Raw genomic sequence first — 25,988 nt, forward strand, 5'->3', positions numbered from 1 at the left:
ATGGCGGAGGGAGCATCATGGTTTGGGGCTGCTTTGCTGCCTCAGGGCCTGGACGGATTGTTGTCATTGATGGGAAAATGAATTTCAGAGTTTATCAAGACATTTTGCAGGAAAATGTACGACCATCTGTCCGCCAACTGAAGCTCCGCAGAGGATGGGTGATGCAACAGGACAATGACCCAAAGCATACAAGTAATTCAACAAAACAATGGCTGCAACAGCACAGAATACGCCTTCTGGAGTGGCCCAGTCAGAGTCCTGACCTCAACCCGATTGAAATGCTGTGGCATAACTCTAAGAGAGCGATTCACACCAGACATCCCAAGAATATTGTTACACTGAAACAGTTTTGTGAAGAGGAGTGGTCCAAAATTACTCCAGATCGTTGTGCAGGTCTGATCTGCAACTACAGGAAATGTTTGGTTGAGGTTATTGCTGCCAAAGGAGGGTCAACCAGTTATTAAGTCCAAAGGTTCACATACTTTTTCCTCCCTGCACTGTGAATGTTTACATGTTATGTGCAATTAAACCAATGCAACATCTAATGTTTGTGTAGTATTATGTTCAGCAGACTGTGTTCTTCTATTGTTGTGACTTAGATGACGTTCAGAGCACATTTTATGCCCAGTTCATGCAAATCTCCACGTAATCCCAAGGGGTTCACATACTTTTTCTTGCAACTGTAGATCCCCCCCAGTACAGATCTCCTCCCCTCCAAAAATAGATCTTCCACCAGTACAGGTACACTCCCCAGTACAGATTCCTCTCAGTACAGATCTCCCCCCATACAGATCCTTTTTAGTACAAGTCCCAACCCCAGTGCAGCTCTCACCCCTTAAGTCAACTCCCCAGACCAGACAGTTCAGAGTAAGTTTAATAAAAGGAAGCTCTTCCTTGGCTGGGTTATGTGACCAGAGCCAAGGAGGAACTAAAAAGAACCCCCCTCACTCTAAACTGCTTCTGCCTGCTCTGCGTTTTGGCACAGGTCTCAAGCCAAGTGCCCCAGGTCTCAGGCCTCCAGCTTACACTTCTGATAGAGAGACAGAGCATAATACCTTACAAAAATGGCCACTGCCCCAGTCTATAACTGGCCTTCACAGCAAGGAGCACATGTAAGGGTGACGCATGTCAAACAACAAAAAAGAAAAATTCCCAGCTCTAACTTGCCAGCCAGCCTGCAAACAAACCAAATTGTCCTGTCTAACAGTAATACTGGGGTGCCGTGACGTGGCTCTGTAGCTTACAATGTATGCTATCTAAACCCCTGTTTTTAACGCATACTGTTAGACAGGTTAATTCGGTTTGTTTGCAGGCTGGCTGGCAAGTTAAAGCTGGGAATTTTTCTGTTTTGTTGTTTGAGAGCGTGATACCTGCTTGAGTCCTTTAGATTAACTGATGCACAGACATCCTGTGATACATCTGTCTCTCTGCCAAGGGATAAGCAACATTCAGGGGAGGAGGAAGGGCAATGGTAGAAAGAAGGCAGCCTTCCGTAAAGATGCGGTGTCAAAGGATGCCCTTTTAGCAACACCCCCAATTTAAGATACACTTTAGTGTTGGTGTCAGAAATATGATGCTGGCCATCAGCCTAAGACACACTGTCTGCCTTAGAGCATAAAAGACATTCTGTACATTCATTATTGCCTTAGTTCTTTTCTGTATGGTCTTCAGCTTTGTTCCTGTGATCTAGTCTTGTTCGCATTCTTCATGCTTTTATGGACCTGTCTTCCTCTTTGACCTTCCTCTTGGATTACACTTGCCTACTCATGTTTGCTGTCTGCCTTTACTACCAATCTCAGCCTGGACTACTGACTACACTTCTGCCTTGTGACTGTACCTCGCTGCCCAATTGTTACCCACTTCTGCCTGTTCCTGACTCTGATTCTGTGAACATCCTAGTTTCCTTCCACTTCGGTATTCAGCTGTTAGTTAACCAGGTCTGGGACCCCACTCCACCATCAACTATGTTTTCACAGTGCATCACCAGTTGTACCTGTCCTCGTCAGGTACCAGCACTCCCCAGTTCTTGCTCACAGTGTCTACACCTTTGCTCTTGCCTTTCCTTTGCTCTTGCAATCCCTGTCTCAACATCCAGAGATGCTCAGAAGGGGACTATGCAAGAGGCCACCCTCGTCATCTCAGGCTCTGCATACAGGTATGTGACAGCTGGGCTTTATATCTCCTGGGCTTTATATAACTCCTTGGCACCGACAGCACCTTGGCCTCAATGCCGAGAGGCCGCATATTTGTGTACCCAATGTAAAGATGTGCCGAGAGCGCACGTCCTGTGCGCTCCGGGCACATTTACCAGCATTTCATGGAAAGGTCCTGATCGCTACTTGTGATCGGGAGATTTCCGATTATGTGACTGCTGTGACAACCAATCATGGCAAACGCATGACTCTAAACCCTGCCCCACCTCCTGGCATCACAAACTCCTTAAAGGACCATGAGGCGCCAGTGCCAAGGGGTTAACATTGTCTTCAAGCTTATCCAATGTGCTCTAATCATCACATTCCCAGACTTCCCACAATGCAACACTAGATGTGTGAATGAAAAATTATAGGGTCCAAACATTTTCAAAGAGTTGGCTGTAGAACTTGCCTGTGCTTAATTATTGGCTCAACACTATGATGGGCAACCAACCTGGCCAATACCTACAAAGATAATGTGGGAGGAAGAAGGACCATGCTGTAAACCCAAAGAGTGGGTTAAAATTGGCAGACCAGAAAAGCCCAGGTTCCTGGGCTCTAATCAACAGGAAATCTAGAATAATGTACAGCTTTTGGAGGTGATTGCCGTTGCATACTTTCAGTCTACTGACTAGGTAAGTTCAGGTTTAGTTTAAAGCCCAACTCCCTGCCCCTTGGGAGATTCGAAGTCAGTCCTCAGGTCTCCTGGCGGAAACCACCGCAACACCTAGAGTGATGATTTTATGCATGTGTTAAACCCTGATTGGTATCTGTAGAGTCCAACATATTTTGCTCTTCTGCTTTAGTAGAAAAATGTCAACCTGTCTGTGCTGTATGGCTGCAATATACTAATCTCAAGATTAGAAATACAACCCATTTAGATGAACGGGACTTTGTTGCAACTGCCTCACTACTGTGGGCAAAGTATGGCTGCAGCATGGTGGTGCAGGTTTTGAGGCAGTGATGGCGAACCTTTTTGAGCCCGAGTGCCCAAAACTGCAACACAAACCAACTTTATTTCAAAGTGCCAACACTGCAATTAGCCACTTGCCAACCGGGTACTTCTACCCCCTTCCTGCCCAGACCAATTTTCAGCTTTCAGTGCTGTTGCACTTGACAATTGTGTGGTCATGCAACACTCATTTTTTCACACAAATAGAGCTTTTTTTGGTGGTATTTAATCACCACTGGGTGTTTTATTTTTTGCACTATAAATGAAAAAAGAGCAAAAAATTAAAAAACATAAAAGGTTGTCTTTGCTTCTATTATAAAATTTTGCAAACAGGTAATATTTCTTCTTTGATGTGCGTTGGTGAGGCTGCACTAATAGGCAGCACTGATGGGTATTGATGAGGCGGCACAGATAGGTAGCACTGATGAGGCGGCACTGGTGGGCATTGATGAGGAGGCACTGATGATGCACTGATATGCAGCAATGATGGGCACTGATAAGCGGCACTGACTGATAGCACCAACTGGAGGAACTGACAGACGGCACTGACCGGCGGCACTGCTGGGCATCATTGATTGGTGGCACTGATGGGCGACACTGCTGGGCACTGACAGGTGGCACTGCTGGGCAGCAATGACAGGCGACACTGCTGGGCACTGATGGGCATCATTGATGGGTGGCACTGATGGGCAGCACTGATGGGCGACACTTCTGGGCACTGACAGGTGGCACTGCTGGGCAGCACTGACAGGCGACACTGCTGGGCATCATTGATGGGTGGCACTGATGGGCAGCACTGACGGGCGACACTGCTGGGCATCATTGATGGGTGGCACTGATGGGCAGCACTGACGGGCGACACTGCTGGGCAGCACTGACGGGTGGCACTGCTGGGCAGCACTGACGGGCGGCACTGCTGGGCAGCACTGACGGGCGGCACTGCTGGGCAGCACTGACAGGTGGCACTGCTGGGCAGCACTGACAGGTGGCACTGCTGGGCAGCACTGACGGGTGGCACTGCTGGGCACTGATGGGTGACACTGCAAGCAGTTAATCTCACCTCTGGCAGTGTCGGTGTGGCTTCCAACCCAGCAGCTCATTCCCATCCACGCTGAACACATCGCCCCTGGCCCCGGAGCAGTGTGGGAGCCTCTTCCTCTCTTCCACGCCCATCCCCGGCTACATCACCCCTGGTGCCAGATCCGCATAGGAGCCGTTTCCTCTCATCCACACCCACCCTGGCCCCAGAGACATGTGGGAAATGTAGTTTGATGGGGGTCCAGTGTGGACAAGATCTGGATGGCTGGTCCGTGTGCGCTCATCTTCCTCTTCTTCCTGGCATGCCCACAGAGATGGCTCTGCGTGCCAGCTTTGGCATGCGTGCCATAGGTTCGCCATCACTGTTGTGAGGGGTTAAAACAGGTGGTGAAGAGGCAACACTACAGCTCCTTACTGCTTGTCAAATGCTCTCTGAGAAGCAATTCATGGCAGACTCCTCTTCAGAGGGTCAATACCAGTCTAAACTAGCTCTTTACGTCTTCCTATTTTAGGTCTACTAGTCCTGAGCTGCAGAAGCATGTCTCAGAATTCTGTTATTCTACGTAGGTCAATCCTTTATTACATTCACCTGTGACCTCCATTTATCCAACATTCTGCAGGTGTGGATATTCTTGGCTCATTAAAAACACATCTCATCACTGTCCCTCTCTCGTGTACATGAAATACCTGCAGATAAAAATTTCTTGGCTATTCCATTTTATATACTACAAATAGTCTCTATGAAAACACCAATTTTTATAAGGAATCCATATATAGTTACTTTCTGTTTTAGGGGTTTAACCCCTTCACGCCTAAGGGTAAAACAAATCTAAAGGCCTAAGCACAATTCTGCACCGTTGACATGTGATAGCAAAACCGTACATATCATCACAACTACTTTGCACATCCAGGTGGATTATACCTTGATTTTTTCAAGACAAATTGGGCTTTCATTTGGTGGTAAATGGTAATGGATATCTCCTGACTTTTTTTTATTATCAAAGGAAAACTGGCCAAAAATAGTAAAAAAAATCCTTTTTTTTAATTTAGCTATGTGTTTCTTGTTACGACCATAACCTACCACCAAAAAGCAACCAAAATAAATTCTCCAGCTCTTGACGATCGCAGCGATACCATATATGTGTATGTTATTTGTTGTTTGTACCCGTAGTACAGTCCAGAAACCATAGTGCGCATTTTGTTTTTGTCTTTTTTTTTTTTTACCTAAAACACACTGACACTAACTGACACTGACATTAACACTAACTGACACTGATACCAATTTTTTTTAAAAATCCTGACCTTTGACCCTGACCTTTTATACTGACCTTTGACCCTGACCCTGACCTAAACACTAACCCTGGCACTGAACTAGATCAAACCTTGATCTAGGTATTTTTTTTTATTTTTTATTTTATTTTTTAATATTTATTTATTTATCTTTTTTTTTTTTTTCTTCTCTCTGACAGGAGTTCGAGAGATACAATGTATCTCTTCTCCATTCATAGAGAGAGAGAAAAAAAAAAAACAAGGGGGCCGGGCTGCACAGTGACTGATCACTGTGATAGCCAATCAGAGGCTATCACAGCGATCATGTGACCCGGGACCGGGAGTCCCAGGTCCCGATCGTTAGAACGGGACCCGGTGCTCTCAGTGACACCGCGGTCTCGGTGCTGGGAGCGCGCCGAGGGGCGCGCTCCCAACACAAAGACAGGTACGCAAATATGCGGCCCCACGGAAAAAAGCCCAGGTCCGTGAGGCCGCATATTTGTGTTACGTCGGCGTCAAGGGGTTAAACACTTGATGTCCAGGGCATTTTTTAAGCACATGTTAAAAATCAGCATTTTTTGCTTTAAAATTATGTAGCACCCCAAATATTGTATATTTTTTTAAAGCAGAGGCTCTGGAGAATAAAATGTTGGCTGCAGGAATTTTACATGTTACACAACATTTGCATAGCTATTTATCAAATGCAAATTTTCAGGAACTAATACATTAAAATGAATTTTTGTGTACACAAACACAATACAATACCAAGTTTTTTGGTAAAATATAAAAGATGATGTTGAATCAAGTAAATAGATACCAAACATGTCAAGACTCAAAACTGCACGTGCCTGCAAAATGGTGACAAACTACACTACTTAAAATTTTTCATGGGTGATGTGATGAATATGGGCGGCACAGTGACTTAGTGGTTAGCACATCTGCCGTGCAGTAAATGGGTCATGGGTTCAATTCCCGACCATGGCACCTCCTCCATGGAGTTTGCATGTTCTCCCTGTGCTTGCGTGGGTTTCCTACGGGTACTCCAGTTTCCTCCCACACTCCAAAGACATGCTGGTAGGTTAATTGGCTCTTGTCTAAATTGTCTTAGTTTCATCCCTGGTCATGTGGGATCTCCTGCATGGTAGGGGTTGGGGAAAGACCTGGCAACCTACCCTGTAAGATAATTGCTAAGAGAATTCATGGAAAAAGTCACGAGTGAAGGTCCATGCAATCGCCAAGGGTCGGATACAACTGAATGGACAGATAGATAGAGACATGATGAATGATAGCCCCTATTGCATTTGTGTATGTGCAGGGGGGGAGTGCTTTACATTTTATTTTAAATCATTTTTATTTATTTTATTAAAGCTTATTTTTAATTTAACTTTTTTATTTATTTTACATTTAGCTTTCTTGCCATAACAAGGGCCCCTTATCAACAAGCCCACATGTGCTGCAGCATATGCACTCTCCTCTCCACTGTCTTTGCAGCACAAGGGGGGAGTGGTTGGGGGCGGTAAAAATGTTGTTCAGCTGAGTATTGTACCCCCAAAACGTGTGTAAACCAAGCCTATAAGTGGTTGAATTTGATTGATTTTGCCTGTGGAGAGATTTCCTCTTGCATGGCCACCAGCTGATAAGATCTGGATTTGCGGCGCGTCTCTTTCCTAATCAGACTTTGGTGCACCAAGTAAAGTAAGCTTGCAAATAACCGTAAGAGGTGTTTTTTTTTTTTTTTTAAGGACTGCGTCTACTTCCAGTGTAGATTAAAACTTGAGTTCTTTTGGATACTAAGAAAACGATTTTCTTCTTTAATCAACATCAGCTGTGTTTCTCAGTTGGGCCTGTTGATGAAATTGAACAGATGGCAGGGAATGAAGTGCCATACTGGCAGGTCGGGCTCCATCAGGCAGACTTGTGTTTGGATGTAGTAACAAGATCCCGCAGCAGGCTGATAAAGTACGTGCCGCTCGCCCAGAGGAAAATTAAACTTAAATCTATTGTGAACTTCTAGTGACACTATTCCAGGTGCGCCCCAAAAATAATAACATTCAAACAGAAAGCATACAGTGGTTTAAAGTTGTAAATCCTCATCAGGTGAACGGGTTCAGCCACAATATGCTCATTACTGAAACAGATCAGGTTAATCAGGAACACATGAGCTATTACTGGGTTTTTATTTCTTTGGGTTCAAAGTAAAAGGCAGAGTGAAAGAGAGAATGAGACATAGTTCACATATATGCATTTTGCGTTTGATGCATTCTCCAGTGCCTTTTGTAGTTTGTTTTGCATTTTTCTACAAGCCTTTTTTACCGTGTTTTGTTCAGCTCTTTTTTTTATGTTTGTTAACCACTTGCCCTCCTGAGGATTTACCCCCCTTCCTGACGAGGCAATTTTTTGCATTACGGTGCTGTGTTACTTTAACTGACAATTGCGCGGTCATGCAACGCTGCACCCAAATTAAATTTAAGTCCTTTTTTCCCCACAAATTTAGCTTTCTTTCGGTGGTATTTGATCGCTTGTGCATTTTTTATTTTTTGCATTATAAAAAAAAAAAGACCGACAATTTTGAGAGAAAAACAATATTTTTGACTTTTTGGCTATTAACTAGTTCCCTACTGCGCTATAGCCGATGATCAGCTACAGCGCGGTTGTCTGGTTCTGGGGTAGAAAATGTTTTCTCTGAAGTTGATGTGTTGAAAGCAGAAAAAATTGGCATCACAGTTTGTTGTGAATGGGGCTGTGCAGTCGTAGACCGGTCACTAGTCTCATACTGACCCGTGTCCACAGCCAAAAACTGCTACAATGGGCACATGAGCTTGAATACTGGACCACAGAGTAGTGAAAAAAGATAGCCTGGTCTGATGAATTACATTTTCTTTTACATCATGTGAATGAGCGGGTGCATGTTTGTCGCTTGTGGAAAAGGGGGCACCAGGATGCAGTATGGGAAGTAGACAAGCCGTGAAGGCAGTGTTATGCTTTGTGCAATATTCTACTGGGAAACCTTGGGTCCTGCCATTCCTGTGCATGCTGCTTGACATGTGCCACCAGGGGCGGACTGACCATTTGGAAACACGGGCACCGCCCGAGGGCCCATGGTCAGTAGGGGGCCCCATGAGATGCCCCTGTTACCTTTTTCATAGGCTTTTTTTGAGTTTGGGCAAGGACACAGGGGCCCCATGGTCCCCTATTGCCCGGGGGCCCCATGAATTGTCAGTCCGCCCCTGCGTGCCACCTACCTAAACATTGCTGCTGACCAAGTACACTCCTTCATGGAAATGGTATTCCCTTATGGAAGTGGCCTCTTTCAGCAGAAATTGCCACACTGCAAAAAATGGTTCAAGAATAGTTTGAGGAACACAACATGGGGTTTGAGGTGTTGACTTGGCTTCCAGGTTCTGCAGATCTAAATCCAATCCGGCATTTGTGGGATGTGCTGGAAAAAAGTCTGATTCCTGGAGGCCCCACGTGGCAACTTACGGGACTTAAAAGATCAGCTACTGTCAGCTTGGTGACAGTATACCTTCAGAGGTCTAGTGGAGTCCATGGCTCGATGGGTTAGGACTGTTTGGCAGCAAAAGGGGTTGTTTTGATGGCACAAAGGGGACCAACTCAATATTAGATGGCCGGTCATAAAGTTATGGCAGATATCATTATTTACACCAAACTGACATGTTATCTTTACAAACATATTGATAAGACCTTCTATTCCTTTTGCGAATGAAAATTTTTAGTCCGTTGGAAGATGCGAGGACATACAGTATATAAAGATCATAAGAAACTAGATGATCTCAATCTAATCTTCATGGACATTCTTCAATGTAAATCTGCTCTTTATAAAGCTGTTTTTCCAGTTTTATGAACATCACCACATGAATTCATTGTGCAATCAATACATGTAATGCACATTTTACCCTCTTAGTATTGCTCAATCGATTTAATGCAGCCACTTTAAAACTCTCTAGAGCTATGAGATGTTGGATGCCTTGTCGCAGTGACTTATTCAAATAACTTCAAGAGTGGGATTAGCCATATGATGTGAGGATTAAATAAAATCTGGGAAATTCCTTTATTTTCAGGCATGTAAGTGCTACTGAGACACCTACACTTCCCCAGCAAGGCAGAGGGAGATCAGACATCACTGGGCTGTTGACTGGGTAAGTCGTTATATTAACGTAATTAATGAGGACTTCTAATCCTTTCACGCGATCAGATGTTAGACGTTGTGTATTATGTTATTATGGATAACATAGGGCTCATTCTGGAGAGATTTTACTTGGTTACATATTTCATGATGACTCCTGCAGGTGCTCAGTAAAATGCTTGCACTCTTATGTTAGTGGGTGCAAGCGACTTGGCAATTGGAAATCTACACAAAGTCAAGGCTCCAAGAAATAATTGTAGATTAAACTCACATTAGATACATGTGCTCAAAACAGCTGGCCTGTGCAATAAAGGCTTTTGTGATTGAAAATTACACTTTTGTTTGCACAAATGAAAAAATCATGCAGAAGATCATGAAAATACCACATGGGTCGCATTTCAATGACTATACCTTATCTTGATGCGTAGGCTGATCACAACTGTAAGTGGAAGATTTTGCGCTATTCAAAATACTGAAAATTTTTGAGGTGCTGCTATAAGTGTTACGTGCACCCATTGGCTCTTTCCCAAGACTAGTGCAAAAGCAGCCAGGCCCACAGCAGCACTCTACTCACTCCAGCTCAATAAAGCAGTCCAGGGGAGGACTTTTTTTTTTAAAGTTATTGCTGAATGAACTGTAACAGTGGAGGGAATCAGGGTGTAGGATACTTCAAAATGCTTATTACAGCTTGAGGAAGACACTTCTCGAACAGTAGCAGTTGTACCAGGACAAATTAACTTGTATGATCTGGGGGTGCACAACTGAAGACCATGCAGAAGTAGGTAGCACAAGTAGTTCTACTCACAGGATTCTGGCCCTTAGTCAATCCTTACAGAAAACCCCAGAAGAAATCAAGCATTCATTTCAGGAGGACTCCAGGGGTAGGCAACAATCGGCCGTGAACTACAGCCTCTTTAACAGGAACCTGTTCACCTTCTGAGCACACCTCCCTGGGATTGGATAGGCCTTACTAATTATTCAGGTTGAGTATTTGAATCCTTCCTCCCTAATCTCTACAAACATCTCACAGAGTCAGGTAGAGGTAAACAAATTCCCAGCCTGAGGAGTCTCAACCAGACCAAACCAAGCAATTCTGGCTCCTATGATAACAGCAGAAGCCCAAAAACGAAATTTACCTAGCAGCAGGGCTAGGAGGTGCTACAAGTGTAACAAAGACTTGCTATACCTATATTCAATGTGCATAGCGCAATTTCTTTAACTAATGGCCCTCTATCAATTGACCAGATCAATATCCCCACAACTTAAAGTGTAAACAGTACATAAACATGTAAAACAATGAACAACCATCCAAAAAGGAATTAAAAGGTGAAAAGAGAAATAACCCACCAGTCATTAAGACTGTGACAATAACCATCCAGTTCTCCAGATATATTTGTGTTGAGAAAGTCACGATGGGACGAAATGTGTCAGGAGCTAGAACAAGGCACATGTGGAGAGAATGTACTCTGGCAGCTGTGAGGATTGTGAGATATACCCATCTCTTCAGGGAAGCCTACCCCACCCCCTGCTAACTTGCCGACCTCCTCCACTCTTCCTACCACTCCATCCCCCACAGCTATCTCCTCCTGTGCCACCATCCCCTCCCTCCTAGATTGTAAGCTCGAAAGAGCAGGGCCCTCGATCCCCTCATGTTTTCCATTGTATTGGTATTGTTCTGTCACATGTTCTGTCCCCCTTTGTAATGTACAGCGCTGAGCGAACCATTGGCGCTTTATAAATACTGTATAATAATAATAATATACAAATCAACATGGAGCTGTAGAGTAGAAAATTATTATTACTGCTCTGGTTTAAACACCAACACATAAGAGGGGAAATGGCATTCTGTTTTTTAGAATACTCATTAAAAAAATGTTATTACACTATCAAACATCTTGCACAGTAGTTGTCAGGAATGGACTCGCCAATGGTGGTGGGACTCACCTGCCTTGTGGGCTGCAGTACCAAGGCTGGCCAGCGGGTGCTCTCAGCAGCCAGAATCTCACTCTTGCAGTCAGGCCATCACCTGAGGCTGATTGCAGGAGGTGTATTTAGGCAGGACCAGGCCTTTGATCAGTGCCTTGGTGTATGTTTCCCATGAGCCCCTGTACCTGCATCCTGTCTGCTTCCTGCCTGATCCTGCTTTGATCCTGACTCTGAACGAACTCCGCCTGTCCTGACCTCGGCTATTCCTGACCACTCTTCCGCTCGCTCCTGGTACCCTGTTTGTCCGTTAGCTACCGACCCGGCTGACTACGTTGTGCTCCATATATATATATTAATATATATATATATATATATATATATATATATATATATCAGTTTAGGTTTGGGTTTGTTTCACCTTGTTGTATGTATTTGTGTTAGTTTTGGGTTTGGTTTGTTGCACTGCGTTTATGTTTGTGTTGTCCTTAATAAATTATCTTGTTTACACGCTATACCTGAAGTCTGTTTCCCTGTGTCGGTCCACACACCTCTGGTCATTCCCGGAGCCCTGACAGTAGTGCATACCATTGAATAGCATCTGTTAAAGATTGATTTGTGCCAAGGAGGACAAGATCGTGGGAGATCAGAGATTGTGTCAAATGGATTATTGAGCACTACTGACCTTTTATAATTTAAAGTGAACCTGTGCCAAGATCATACACACTATTGTGAACAAGTAGTAAAAGCACTTTAAAACAAGCCTTCATTCATCTCTTTATCTATGAGCATTGTGAAGAAATCATTGTCGGGATAAAGTCATCCAGTGTCCAGGGTGAAGATGCCAGACCCTTCCCAACCAAGATAGAATGCCTGTCAGCAGGTGTGGGAAGGTGAGGCAGCTGGAGAGGGTTGACTGTCAATAGGGATTGAGGTGGTTAATGGGTGACGAGGCAGTCATGGAGAAATGTCTGTCAATGAGTGTGGGGAGGTGAGGCAGCTGGGGAGGGCTGTGTCACTGGCCTTGGGATGAATGGGGAGAAATCAGATAAATTGGTCAGGGAAGGAAGCATGTATTCTATGTCAGTGAGGGGGAGAGGCAGCCAGGATGACAGTGCATTGGCTGAAGAAGGATGTATGTCAGCAGAGGCAAGGTAAGGCAGCCAGGGAGCAATGTGCTATTAGCAGGGTACAGGGGCGGACTGACAACTCATGGGGCCCCCGGACAATAGGGGATCATGGGGCCCCTGTGTCCTTGCCCAAACTCAAAAAAGCCTATGAAAAAGGTACCAGGGGATCTCATGGGGCCCCCTACTGACCCTGGGCCCTTGGGCAGTGCCCGAGTTTCCAAATGGTCAGTCCGCCCCTGGTAGGGTAGTAAAGAATCCAGTATGTCTGTCAACAAGAAGATGAGATGGACGAAGAGGAATGTCAGCAGGGAATAAGGCAGCCCTTAAGGAAGAAATATCTGTCATGGGGAAGAGGAGGCAACTGAAGGGGCTGAGGTAATTTGGTAGGGATAATTATCAGTATGTAGGGCAGCGGAGAGGGAGGTGACTGAGGAGCAATATATGTCAGCAGAGCTCCATATTCAGGACCCAGTTCATCTCTTCATGAGTCAGGCCTCAGTTGGCCTTCACTTTGCAGGTTGTGAACTGCTCCTGGCTGTCACACACAACCTGAACTGAGCAGTCTTCCTCAGGAGAGCAGAGAGAGGAGTGACATACTGGCCACACACATCCACCTGGCACAACCGTATATCCTCCTCCTGCTTACATTTTGTTGGGCTCAGCTCCTCACTTGCCGCTTACAGGATCCCCAGTCTGCAGCTTGCTGTAGCTTTCAACTCACCACTCTGCAACCAAGCTTGGGAAGGACTGCTTGAGTAAATCTGACTGTCAGGAATGGACTTGCCAATAATGGTGGGACTCACCTGCCTTGTGGGCTGCAGTACCAGGGCTGGCCAGCGGGTGCTCTCAGCAATCAGAGACTCAACCCTGCAGTCAGCCAAACACCTGAAGCCGATTACGGAGGTGTATTTAAGGGATGGCCAGACCTGCAGTCTGGGCCTTGGTGTGTGTTTTTCCATGGGCCCCTGTATCTTGTTACCTGCATTCCTGTTCCTGTTCCTGCCTGACTTACTCGTTGCCTACCCTGCCTGATCCTGACCTCTGTTGTCTTCTCCTGTTTGATCCCTGGCTTGTGACCCCGACCATTCTCTGCCTGACCCCCTGTACCTACCTGCCCGTTAGTTGCTGTACCCGGCTCGTGACCTGACTACTCTCTGCCTGCTCCTCCTGTCCCTATCTGCCCGATTGTTATTGACCCGGCCTGCCTGACTACACTTGCATTGTATGTATTGTTATCTGTGGGTGGTTTGGTTCGTTTGCACTGTGTTTATGTTTTAGTATTGCACTGCGTTTTGTATTGTTAGTATTAATAAATTATATTGTTTATAACATATCTGAAGCCTGCGTTTCCCTGCGTCAGTTCACATACCTCTGGTCACACCCGCATCCCTGACATTACACCAAGGCCAATCCTGACCAGAAGTGGCTGCACAGGGAAGCCATCTTGGTTTGTTGCTGGGAAGGATGGATCTTGATGAGGTTGTGTATTTGTCGCTGCTGGTTTTTGATGACAGAGAATATGCTTATCAGACGCTGAAGGAGTATACCCGGGATCAACTGCTAGAATGTATACAAATCGCTCATGTTCTAGTAGATCAGGGCACAGAGTTCTCTGAGGTGCAACCTTTGATTCAGGTTTGTGTAGAATTGGCTTCATCTGGTACCCCTGAAAGCAGGAATTACTTTTTGCCACCATTTAGTGCAGACCAGGTAGAGTCCCTGGTATGGTTATTAGAGGATGATGTGGATTGCTTCTTGGAGCATTATGCTGCATGTTCACCACAGGTATTAAGGGATTGTATAAACGCAGTGCAGTCTTTGACCAGACAGGCTTTGTGTAAGCTCAGCTTTGTTCAACCCATACTGCAGACATGGTCAGACTTGTTGCACCCAGCCTCAGTCAGCTTGCAACGTCATTCCTCCACTCAAGGCACTCTTCCTACATCCCCGACAGCACCCCCAGTGACGGCCCAGTATACTCTGCTAACTACCACATACCAGTCCCCTGCTCCCACTCGCTGCACCTATCCTTTCTTTGGCCCTTTGGAGAGGTCCGCTGTGGCGGCTGCTCCCTCCTCTGTTCCATCTTCCAGCTCTTCTCTGTCTTCAGCTGCTCCATTCGTTTGCAGACCTGCGTTTACTTGCAGTGCTCCAGTAGTTAAAACCAGAAAAAAGCGAAAATTCTTTCCAACCAGTACCATCCTGCCAGTATCCAAACCGGTGAGCCTGCCGTCTGAGAACCTGCCTTCCGTGGTTCAGCCTGGTGCCTCGGCACCCGCACTTCAGCCTGATGTCTGCACCCAGCCTGATGAACTGATCCAGCCTGATGATCCTATCACGCCTGATGACCCAGTGCCCGCTGTCATACCTGGTGAGCCGATGCCTGCTGTCGAGCCAGACGATCCAATGCCTGATGACCCAGTGCCCGCTGTCATGCCTGGTGTCCCGATGCCCGCTGTCAAGCCAGACGATCCAATGCCTGATGACCCAGTGCCCGCTGTCATGCCTGGTGACCCGATGCCCGCAGTCGAGCCAGACGATCCGGTACCTGATGACCCGGTGCCTGCTGTCATACCTGGTGACCCGATGCCCGCTGTCGAGCCAGACGATCCGATGCCTGATGACCCAGTGCCCGCTGTCATGCCTGGTGACCAGATGCCCGCTGTGGAGCCAGACGATCCAATGCCTGATGACCCAGTGCCCGCTGTCATACCTGGTGACCCGATGCCCGCTGTCGAGTCAGATGATCCAATGCCAGATGACCCGGCGCCCACTGTCGATCCAGATGATCCGGTACCTGATGACCCTGTGCCCGCTGTCATGCCTGGTGACCCGATGCCCGCTGTCGAGCCAGACGATCCCATGCCTGATGACCCAGTGCCCACTGTCATGCCTGGTGACCCAATGCCCGCTGTCGAGCCAGATGATCCAGCGCCAGATGACCCGGTGCCTGCTGTCGAGCCAGACGATCCGGTACCTGATGACCCGGTGCCCGCTGTCGAGCCAGACGATCCGGTACCTGATGACCCGGTGCCCGCTGTCGTGCCAATTGACTCAGAGCCCACTGTCGTGCCTGGTGACTCAGTGCCCACTGCCTTGCCAGATGACGCGGTGCCCGCTGTCGAGCCAAATGACCTGATGCCTGGTGACTCGATGCCCGCTGTCGAGCCAGACGATCCAATGTCTGACCCAGTGCCCGCGGTCATGCCAGTTGACTCGGAGCCCACTGTTGTGCCTGGTGACTCGGTGCCCACTGCCTTGCCAGATGACCTGATGCCTGGTGACCCGATGCCCGCTGTCGTCGTGCCTGATGACCCGGTGCCCGCCGCTCCGCCTGGGGGCCCAGTGCCTGCCGCCCCGCCTGGGGGCCCTGTGCCCGCCGCTCCGCCTGAGGGCCCAGCGCCCGCCGCTCCGCCTGAGGGCCCGGCGCCCGGCGCTCCGCCTGGAGGCCCGGTGCCCATTGCTCCACCTGGGGGCCCGGTGCCCGCCGTTCCGCCTGGGGGCCCGATGCCTGTCACTCTGCCTGGGGGCCTGGCGCCCGCCACTCTGCCTGGGGGCCCGGCGCCCGGCGCTCCGCCTGGGGGCCCGGCGCCTGTTGCTCCGCCTGGTGATCCGGTGCCTGCTGCTCCGCCTGGTGATCCGGTGTCCAACCCGATGTGCCTCTGCCCGGTGTCCAGCCCAATGTGCCTCTGCCCGGAGTCCTGCCCGATGTGCCAGTCTTTGATATCTCGCCAGTTCCCAGACCCGGGCGGTGGAACATTTTGCCCAGCTAGGACTGTTTGGAGCATCCTGAGGCCGCTCCATGAGGGGGGGGGGGGTACTGTCAGGAATGGACTTGCCAATAATGGTGGGACTCACCTGCCTTGTGGGCTGCAGTAACAGAGCTGGCCAGCGGGTGCTCTCAGCAATCAGAGACTCAACCCTGCAGTCAGCCAAACACCTGAAGCCGATTACGGAGGTGTATTTAAGGGATGGCCAGACCTGCAGTCTGGGCCTTGGTGTGTGTTTTTCCATGGGCCCCTGTATCTTGTTACCTGCATTCCTGTTCCTGCCTGACTTACTCGTTGCCTACCCTGCCTGATCCTGACCTCTGCTGTCTTCTCCTGTTTGATCCCTGGCTTGTGACCCCGACCATTCTCTGCCTGACCCCCTGTACCTACCTGCCCGTTAGTTGCTGTACCCGGCTCGTGACCTGACTAGTCTCTGCCTGCTCCTCCTGTTCCTACCTGCCCGACTGTTATTGACCCGGGCTGCCTGACTACGCTTGCATTGTATGTATTGTTATCTGTGGGTGGCTTGGTTTGGTTCGTTTGCACTGTGTTTATGTTTTAGTATTGCACTACGTTTTGTATTGTTAGTATTAATAAATTATATTGTTTATAACATATCTGAAGCCTGCGTTGCACTGCGTCAGTTCACATACCTCTGGTCATACCTGGAGCCCTGACACTGACACTGAAACCACGGTGGGGGGTGCTTGGTTTCTGGGGGACTTGGGAGGACAGCAGCCAGTAGATTGAATGTTTTTTGTGCGTGGGTGCTTAGTGGCAATGAGAGGGAGTAGGACAGAATGTCGGAGAACTGTGTTGCCTGCAATGGAGGGATTTTAGTGAACCTTTCAGCTCCTGGGCTTCCCGAAGGACCATGGCACTCAGTATGCAGACTGCTGTGCTCCAGACCTGAAGCTCAGCAGGAAATAACGTGCCCCCCCTCCCCTTTATGTAAACCCTGCGCCCAGGGTAGCTGCCCCTCCTGCCTCCCACCCTATGCTTGTGTCAGCCTCCAAAGATGTCAATAAGACATTTTATTTTTCAATTAGAGCAGATCTTGGCAGCCTGCAAACTATCAGTAGATGTTTCTAAGCTGTAAGAAACCAACTAAAACCCAGCTTTAGCATTTTTATTTTGTTGTGTTCTTTGAAAAATGAATAACTTCAAATTAAAACCAGTTAGAGAAGTCAGGCTTGTCGTGACGCTCTTTTACAGGCCATATAGACCTTAAGGCTTGGTTCACATATGTGTGGGTGGTGCTGTGGATCCACACGAAAATCCGTGCAGCCGCACCACGTGCACAGAGGAATGCGGACCCACGGGCGGGTGCCATTAATTCTAATGGCACGCCGCCCGCACTGAAAAACGCAACCGTACTGGGAACCGAGGTTCCCGTGCGGGCTGCATTTTCAAAAGGAGTGCAGGGACTTCTTCCCTGTGTGTCACAGGGCACGGGAGTCCATTCAAATGAATGGGCTCTTGTGCCCATGCAAAACGCGGCCTGCATGGCCACATATATGTGAACCAGAGGTGAGAGTTTTTTCATCTGGACATAAAGCACAGGGTATTATACTGGATTTGACTGAGTTCACAGCAGTGAAGGAGCGATCAGACGCACAAAGATCATTTCATTTTTTTTTCAACACACATATATCTGGAGAACTGGATGGTTATCATCACATTTTGAGAACTGGATGTGTATCTATTGTTTCACATTTTGTCATTTTTGGAAAAGTGGGTACATAATTCTTGTTTTACATTGTTTATATACAGTCTAACAGCAGTGGTCAACTTACTTGATGTAGTGGGCCTCAAGTGTGGCTCATGAGATTACAAAAGGGTCACAGAGAGCGTTATGTAAATGTAATGTCACAGAAGATGGTCAAATGCTTTAGAAAATGCTGTAGATATGGACAGAATAAGATCAAAGACAGCAGACATGCAACAGGAGATGGTCTGAGACTGCATAAACTGGAGACATATTACATGAGACTGCTAGAGATCACTGCTATTACAGCCCCATGCTTCCACATTTTTCTCTACAACCCCCTTAAAAAGTACTTGTGCCACATATGTTTTTTCTTTCAGGATTACAAAATTAAAGAGGAAACAAAATTTAAAAGAGAAAAGTGATAGCGCAAAAAAGATATTTTTAAAGACATAAACCAAACCATTTACTGTACTTATAAGACCCCAGTCTAAAGAATAGCTTCAAGCTCAAGCTTCATTTCTCCAGTAGGTATCATCACCTCATGGTCAAAACCAGTGTCTATAGGTACCAAACTAAATGTGAAGATAAAGGAGAATGTAACGGAAATGTATAAATCCTTCCTTAACCACTTCAAGTCCGAACACTTTCACCCCCTTCCAGTCCAGACCAATTTTCAGCTTTCAGTGCTATCACACTTTGAATGACAATTGCGCGGTCATGCACCACTGTACCCATATTAATTTTTTAGCATTTTTGTGAGACAAATAAAACTTTATTTTGGTGGTATTTATTCATCATTGGGATTTTTATTTTTTTGCTATATAAATGAAAAAGCCAAACATTTGGAACAAAAGTGTTTTTCTTATAAAATTTTGCAAATAAATAATCTTTCTTCATAAATCTTGGCCAAAATGTATTCATCTATCTTTAAAAAAAAAAAATATATATAACCCAAATTAGTTTATAACCAAAAATTACAATTTTTCAAAAAATGTTTTAAAATTTTTATTTTTTTTAATATTATTATTTATGTTTTTTTTAACATACTGTCACCCTAGCAGTACAGTGTCACCATATTGACACTGTACAACTTGTGGGGGGTGATGAAGATTTTTTTTTCTTTTTTTACAATTTTTACTGTAAAATCAATCATTTCTCCTTCCCTCTGGCTGCATTCCTGCAGCCATTGAGAAATACTGTGAGAGCTGTGATTGGTCACAGCTTGTCACATGGCTGTTGTGAATAGCTCTGCACCATGTGACCTCTGTGATCATTCACAGATTTCACAAGTAGTAAGCAATGATGTCAGGAAGTGACATCTTGTTTACTACTATTCATGTGATCACTGATTGGCCAATCAGTGATCACATGAATCAGGACCTCACACAGAAGTCCCATACAGCGGTCTCTGCCGCACACTTCCAGGGACCACGCACAGGCAATGGATGCAGGGGGGGGGGCATTTAGAAACGTCCACCCGCATCGGCAGGTAAGTGGTTAATAATAAAAAAAGTTAGACTTTATTACTTTCAGTAGTGATTTCTCCTCCTCTTTCCTCTCTGTCTGACTTTTCCCTTGGAAATGTCATACTCCTCACCACTTCCCCTTTATTGCCCAGTCCCATCCTATCCTGAACATCCACAGCAACACCGACACTCCAAGGATGTAGATGATCTGGAACATTACCAAGCATACCACAGCAGCCACCTCCCAAGCCAGAGTTGCTAAATCTGGTCCAGCTACTTGCAGATTATCCCATTGTTCCTCTCTGCACACATAAAATCCCAGCTACATTCAGAGAAATGCTACACCCAGCAGCATTCAGGCCTATTACAGCTTAGCAAGAAATTAGAGAGCAATGTTTGGGAGCCATAAATATTGTTCAGTGGCTGGACAATATGTAAGCAGCTTGGTTAGGACGCAATATAAGAGGGAAAGACAAAGCAGGTTTTATCTTGCAGTGAACATTCAAGTGAATTGTTTGAGAGACAAAAGACAAAAATATTGTACAGCGATGGGAAAGTATGCAAGCAGTTTGGTTAGGCTGAAATATTGTTCAGTGGCTGTACAGTTTGTAAGAGGTTTGGTAAGACTACAATGTAAGAAGGAGCAACAGGACAGATTTTATCTTGAAATAAACATTACAGTGTGCTTTTTCAGAGATACAAAGCCACAAATATTGCACAGTGGTTGAAAAGTATTCAAGCAGCTTGGTTAGGCCACAATATAAGAGAGAGAAACAGGACAGGTTTTATCTTGCAATGAACATTCAAGTGTATTATTTGAGAGACAAAAGCCAAACATATTGTACAGTGATGGGAAAGTATACAAGCAGCTTGGTTAGGGTGAAATATAGGAGGGAGAGATAAGGCAGATTTTATCTTCAAATATATAGCCACAAATATTGTATAGTGGCTGGACAATATGTAAGCAGCCTAGTTAGACTGCAACATAAGGAGAATTGAGGCAGATAGACAATAGAGTGTATTATCTGAGAGACAATAGCAGCAAATAGTGTTCAGTGGTTGTACAAATATTTGTGGCCACAAACTTCCCAATGCAAAATTTTTCACTGCAGTAAATATTAGAAATTTGGCAGCTGAGGTCCAGCTGCAGAAACATTGTATGGCACCTTTGCAGTACTGGAGCAGTGAACCTCTGACCTCTGCAGAAGTTCAAGCCGTCATTTACTCTTCTCAGTGTGGCCCTATGACTCTACTGTATTTCTTGCTTGACAAGAGATATCCCAAACCTCTGAAGCCCCTTCCATGGCTTCTTTCCCAGAGGCTACAGATGTTGCAGCATATGCAGCAGAAAAAGTTGTGTGTTTGTGGGGGGAGGGGATGTGCAGAAATTTAGGAATGAGGGAGAGTTCAGGCCTTTTGGTGCTGACTTATCATATTTAGGTGCTGCTCCAGTGAACTATAGTGCAGAGCCATGTGTTTCATCATGCTTGTGGTACCCAAATGGCTGTTTTTTGTACACATCTGATTAGCTGCAGGCAGAGGCTGCAGACCACAATGGTGCTGTTGGCAGCTGATATGTTAAAAAAGGCCTACACTGCTCTCTGGACCAGCCCTGGTTATAACAGTGGCTAGTACCTGTGGGACCAGATGGGTTAGGATGGCTGCACTTTTCAGATCTCTGCAAGCTGCCCCTGCCCCTGGACGAAATTCTCCCTCACTGCTATTCTTCACCTGCTTCTACATGGCCTCTGCCTCTCTCTGTGGGCCTGCCTGACATTTTTAACCACTTGCCCTCCTGAGGATTTACCCCCCCTTCATGACCAGGCCATTTTTTGTGTTTCAGCGCTGCATTTCTTTAACTGACAATTGCGCGGTCATACAACATTGCACCCAAATGAAATGTACGTCCTTTTTTCCCCACAAATTGAGCTTTCTTTCTGTGGTATTTGATTTCCCGTGCATTTTTTATTTTTTGTGCTATAAACCGACAATTTTGAGAAAAAAAAATATTTGGACTTTTTGCAATTTAACCACTTGACCTCCAGAGGACTTACCCCCCTTAATGACCAGGCCTCTTTTTGCTACTCGGCGCTGCACTAAATCAAATGATAATTGCGCAGTCATGCAATGCTGCACCCAAACGAAATTTACGTCCTTTTTTTCACACAAATAGAGCTTTCTTTTGGTGGTATTTGATCACCTGTGCGCTTTTTATTTTTCACGCTATAAACAAAAAAATTTTGAAGAAAAACAATATTTTTTACTTTCAGCTATAAAAAATATATAGTAAACTCAAAGTTGGTTATACATTTAGGCCAAAATGTATTCTGCTACATGTTTTTGGTAAAAAAATCCCAATAAGTGTATATTGATTGCTTTGTGTGACAGTTATAGCGTCTACAAACTATGGTATAGATACTGCAATTTACGCCATTTTTTTGCTATACAGTGCTGTGCTAGTTTAACGGACAATTGCGCGGTCATGCAATACGGTACATAAATGAAATTTACATCCTTTTTTTTCCCCCACAAATTGAGCTTTCTTTTGGTGGTATTTGATCGCCTGTGCGGTTTTTATTTTTTGCGCTATAAAAAAAAAAGGCTGACAATTTTGAAGACAAAAAACAATATTTTGGACTTTTTGCTATAAAACATGTCCAGTAAAAAAAAAGTAAAAATCAAATTTAGTCATAAATTTCTGCCAAAATGCATTCTGCGACATGTCTTTGCTAAAAAAAAAAAAACCCAATCTGTGTAAATTAATTGGTTTACGTGAAAGCTATAGCGTTTACAAATGGCAGGAAAGATACTGGGATTTTTAGGTTTTTTTTATATTAAAAATGGCGGTGATCAGCGACTTATGGCGGCAATCAGTGACTTATGGCGGCAATCAGTGACTTATGGCGGGACTGCAGGACTGCGGCGGACATTCTGACATTGGGGGGTACTGACTTGGAGTCACTGACATCCCCAGTGACACCAATACAGTGATCAGTGCAAAAAAAAAACACTGACACTGTACTAATGACACTGGGGAGGAAGGGGTTAAGTTTATTTTCAGGGAAAGGGTTAACTGTGTGAGGGGAGTGTTTTACTAGGGGGCGGGGGTGTGTACTGCAGGGAACACTGCTGATCAGGAGAGAGAAACTCTTCTGTCCCGATCAGCGTGTCTTGGAGCTGTCAGGGAATTGACAGAAATCACAGCTACTGCAGCTGTGCTCTCTGTCAGCGATTGACGCCGATCGCCGGGACATAGCTGGCAATGACCGGCTGTGACCCGGCGACTGACATCGACGGCTGTGATCGGTGGGACAGGTAGGTCGGCGGCGCGCCTCGCGCACGGCCCCTACCTGTTTTAAATTGTGGTTTTGCTTGCCCGTGCCGCCCTGCCGCCGTATTTATACAGTGGCTGGGCGGCATGTGGTTAAACATGTCTAGTAAAAAAAATGTAAAAAAAAAAAATCACATTTTGTCATAAATTTAGGCGAAAATGTATTCTGCGACATGTCTTTGCTAAAAAAAAAACCCAATACGTGTAAATTAATTAGTTGACGTGAAACTTCTAATGTTTACAAATGTCGGTATAGATAATGGGATTTTTTTTTTCTACTAGTAATGGTGGCAATCAGCAACTTTTAGAGGGACTGTGGCGGACATTCTGACACTGGGGGTGAACTAACTTGGTGTCACTGACACCCCAGTGACACCAATACAGTGATCAGTGCTAAAAAACAGCACTGACACTGTACTAATGACACTGGGCAGGAAGGGGTTAATGTGAGGGGCGATCAAAGGGTTAACTGTGTGCTGGGAGTGTTTTACTAGGGGAAGGGGGGGTGTGTTCTTCACTGAAAGCACACTGATCGGGATGGCTGTCCTTGAGCTGACAGAGAGGAAGATTATTTGGAAACAAAACAATCTTCCTCCCCCTCGGAGATGCTCGGTAATTACCGGCCAGAACCCGGTGATTGACATCCATGGCCACAAATGGCGGCGCGGGTAGGGTGTGTGCGCCCTTACCCGGAAATGCAGAATGCCATATATATATACGTGATCCTGAGCACAGGTGTTGCTCTGTAGCAGTATACCTGCTATAGTGGAATAAGGGGATAAATATGTGGTACTTTAGTGCTTATTTACTTTGCCACACCTGAATGATACGATGCCATCAAATATACCCTGAGCTACTAAACCTCAATGCATTTTTTAACCTAGCAGAAAATAAAATATGCATAAACGTGACATTAAATAAAAAAAATAAAAAGACTGCAAGGTCCAGTACTTCAACAGAAACTACAGTTATTGCTGACATACACAAAATGGCAAGCCTAAAAATGATTAAAAGAGCTCTTTATAGCAGCAATATTGCCTTACACAGACTGTCAGCGTTCCCTATACTCCTCCAACACATACTGACAAAAGGCTGCTGGGTATCCACCCTTTTATAGTTAGGGATCTGGCACATAACAAAAAAAACAGTTATTGGGCATTATACCCTGCTGAAAGGTCAGGTAGTGCAAAGAATTCAGTCTGGTAAACTTCCACATTAATTCTCCACAACTGGTCATTTCAAACACACTTGTTCTTCCCCAAACCCATGGTAGTGGTGAACCCAAACCTCATCCCTATTAGATACATCGTTGATATAGAAACATAGAAAAGTGACGGCAGAAAAAGACAGAGCAGTCCATTGAGTCTGCCTGTTTTTTTTTTTTTTGGGGGGGGGGGGGGTTGTGTTTTTGTTTGTTTAGATTTTTGGGGGGTTTTGTTTTTCTTTTCTTGTAACATTTTTTGTGTTTATAGATCTATGCTTGTCCCACGCATGTTTGAAGCTGTACTGTTGACTGGCTCACTACCTCTGTTGGAAAGTTATTTCAAGCTTCAACTACTCTTTCAGTAAAAAAGTAATTTCTGAGATTAATTTTGATATTTCTTCCAGTTAGTTTAAGGTCATGTCCCCGTGTTCTTGATTTTGATTTCCTGTTGAAAATACTGCCCTCCTGATATAAGGGAGTTATTATAAACCTAATAAATGCTGCGCTACATTCAAAAATTAAAGTGAATGTGGAATACAATGACATAAATCAATATATTGACAATAAAAACCATATAAATGCTGTGCTACATTCAAACTAATTAAAGTGAATGTGGAATAGAATAAAAAACAAAAAACAATAATAATAAATATAATAAAAGGTGCTAAGTGATAACACAAAAATAATAACAAAACGCAAAACTTAAATCAATACGCATGTGCATGAAAACACATACATATATAACATCACACGTGCACAATGTGAAGTGAAATAATATCTAAATAATATACGCAAACTCAAAGTCCAATAATGAAATATTAAGAGAAAAAAGTCCAATATTGGAATATTAAAGGTGAAAAAATTAATGATTTTGGTAGAATTGTGTTTCCAATATACTGTAAGGTGACCACAGGTGAAACAAAAAAAACCGTGCAGGTATCTGAGTGTAGATAACTTGTGAATCCAACCACCTTCTGGATTAGCCTCTCACCTCAACTCTTCGACCCTTGCGGGTCACAGAGCAGTATGGATCCCTCTCACAGATCCTCCAGGCACCAAGGCACTCCAGAACCACTTCTCAGGATACAATATTCCCACTCAGCTCTTCTTCAAGTGTAGATGAAATATCACTTTCCCAGAACAAAACAAACGGATCCTCCCATAGTGCAGTAAGGTTTATTATACCATAGGAACATCACATGTATAATAAAATAACTCACGTAGCAGCCAGTCCACATTAAACCCTCATGCTCTCAATTGAGGATATGTGTATATGAGTTGGGTGTACAGCTGAATCCACAGGTGTACCAAGATGGCCGCCACGCCGGAAATACGTCACCGCGCTACGCCGACGCGTTACGTCACAATATCACGTGACTTCATCAGGGCTGTCAATCACAGTGACGATAGCTCTTTAAATACCCGGCCAAGATAACAGGAACCACCCACGTCAGCATTCCATTCAGCCTAATCGCAACGATACTTCCTGCAGCCATTAAACTGAAGACCACTGGGGACTATAATGCAAGGATGCCAGACTTACATCTACAATGGGCACATTTACACAGAAAAGTGTATAATGATGCACCAGAGAGAGATAACAAAAATGTAACGATTCTGCAGCAGGCACATTTACACAGGGGAAAAGGATGTATTATAATGTACCAACCTGCAATGTGAGTTATATTAAACAGAAAAACCTAATGCCCATTCCCTTTTAAAATATTTTAATAGTTATTAAAGAAATTTTGTTATTAAAAAATTAAATTAAAATGTATAGAAAGGACCATATCTCACATAATTATAGACCAAACATAATGATCCATAACCATGTATGCCAATAAACAGCCAATAC

General features: G+C 45.1%; 1 protein-coding gene across 1 annotated transcript in view; it reads left to right on the forward strand.

The window, feature by feature from the left end:
* The window catches only part of LOC149461700 (potassium voltage-gated channel subfamily E member 2-like), a 169,437-nt gene that overhangs the window by 110,869 nt on the left and 32,580 nt on the right, over positions 1-25,988 (forward strand). The window contains exon 3 of the mRNA XM_089677946.1: positions 9,534-9,611. The gene's annotated coding sequence lies outside the window, so the exon portion shown is untranslated. The remainder of the gene's footprint in view (positions 1-9,533; positions 9,612-25,988) is intronic.

The sequence above is a fragment of the Staurois parvus genome, unplaced genomic scaffold (assembly GCF_062004578.1).
Source record: "Staurois parvus isolate SC_StPar_1 unplaced genomic scaffold, SC_StPar_1.0 ptg000195l, whole genome shotgun sequence".
Taxonomy (NCBI): Eukaryota; Metazoa; Chordata; class Amphibia; order Anura; family Ranidae; genus Staurois; species Staurois parvus.